Raw genomic sequence first — 2049 nt, 5'->3', positions numbered from 1 at the left:
TGTTCTTCATCAGAGGGCAAGGCCTCTGGTTCCCTTGGTTGGGTTTGTTGGGTTGATGGTGGTTGTTGTGGTGATGATTGTTGCTGTGGTGATGGTTGTTGTGGTGCAGCGGATCCTGTTTGTTGTGKAGCCGCCGCCTCTGTCTCCCCCTCATGAGGTCCAAGACCTTATCATCGGGGTCTTGGTCTTCATGCCTTGGTCGTTTGTAGGGGCGGCTGGAAGAGCAAGATACTCTTGATCTATTCTTTTTTTTCCACATTCTAATGTGGGAAGCGAGAGTGCACACCCGATCCTTTCTGCGCCGGTCTTCCATTGTGCGAAGGAGAGTGTTTGTTCGCTCTTGCTATTGGTGTAAACTCTTCCTCAGCGCAGTGGTGGGTGCAACGAATCGAGCAACAAACTTTGCACTTATCTCATTGAAAGAGGAGATAAGTGCCTTGGATAGAGCCCGTAGATCGGCTCTTGTAGCAAACTTTGTGCCTGAAGAGGGAGGAGGTGGCACAGAGGTTGTTGTAGATGATGGAGGTTTGGGAAGGTTAGCAAAAAGATTCCTCACCTCTGCAGTGAAGGATGAGAAGGCTGCTTCATAGGAAGGGCCTGCAGAGGGAGGTGGGGTTTGAGTTTGTGGTGGGATTTGGGCAAGTAAGGTGGCGGGTAATTGGGTGAGGGTTGTTTGTATGGTGGTCATTTGGGTGGTGAGGGTGGCAAGGGTTTCATCGATGGATGATGTGGATGAAGGTTGAGGGTGAGGTATTTGGGAGGTGATGGAGGAAGGTAGTTGATGAAGATGGCGAAGGATGGTTTGGAGTTGGGTAAGGATGTAGGTTAAGTTTTCATCGGCCTCAGTTGCCTGAGCCGTGAGGGTGGCTATGGATTGGATTAGGATTTGGTTTCGTTGGGTGGCTAAGGATGATATGGTATTGTGGTGTCGGGTTACTGTTTATTGGAGGATTTGAAGGCGGGATGAGTTGGTTTGGGTTTGGGTATCGATTTGGTTTAGGTGGCGTTGGATGATGGCAAGGGATTGATGGGGGTCTGGGGTATCGGCTGAGGGTTGGTTCTCCATAATCCCTTGTACGAGGAGTTTAAGGTCATCCAAGGACCGTGTCATTGTATCAACATAGGCTTGGAAATCAGCCTTTGTGACCAGATCTGCTAATGGGGTAACCCCTGCAGCAACAGATGCTACAGGTTTGGCCTCTGTTCCTGAGGCGCCCTCTTGGCCTTGTGCGAAGGTAGGCCGCGAGGGACTTCCATCATGTCCTTGATAGCCTTCTAGAGAAAAACTATCTCGTGATGTTGGAACATCCTCTTCCTCTTCTTCAGCTTCAGAGGCTGAGTAAGTGAAGCGGATGTGTGTCYCTTTTGGTAGATCAAATACCGAGGGGAGTGGTGCACGAATTGAAGATTGCTCTGAACGATCTATGGGATCAATGTCAGAAGCAACGAATGCTTCTGTGTRTGTGAGGGGTTGTGGCGAGCCCTGAGGCGAAGGRGCTCTTGTTTCTTCATCACCTCTCTGTTGAGAGAGGGGTGATGGGATATGAGGTTCCTCAGCTTGTTCATCTCCAGAGGCCCGAAGAATGGCCTCTGGATGGCTGGTTGGGGTTTGGGTGGGACTGGGTCATCCTGTTTCAATACCCATTTGGCTTTGATCGTCAGGGGTAGTAGATGTGGTTGCCTTTTGGGTGGTAGGGTGGGGAATATTTTGGTGAAGGTCGGGGGAAGCACTAGCATCATCATCATCTTCATCATCCGATGAAGAAGATGCTTGTGCTTCCTCGCTTGGAGGGGGGACGGCTCTAAGTGCTCCGGGGTAGCTGCCCTCGGTGCTTGGGACAGCATAGAACGTTCATAGGCTTGGCGTATCTCACTTGTCGATGGAATGACAGTGAGCATAGCCCGGGACAGCGGACGGTTGGTGGTGTATCCTTCCTTCGATAGTGTTGGGCGATGTCCTTGCATCTTGTAGTTTAGGGTGAAGGACTCCACGTCAGGTAATTCGTGTTGCACCATCGCGTCCCCAATGAAAAGAGCAAGGAAGCGAGG

This window comes from Cynara cardunculus, assembly GCF_001531365.2.
Source record: "Cynara cardunculus var. scolymus isolate 2C chromosome LG 5, CcrdV1, whole genome shotgun sequence".
NCBI classification, from domain to species: domain Eukaryota; kingdom Viridiplantae; phylum Streptophyta; class Magnoliopsida; order Asterales; family Asteraceae; genus Cynara; species Cynara cardunculus.
The sequence above is the reverse complement of the archived record's forward strand: the minus strand, read 5'-3'. Positions refer to the sequence as shown.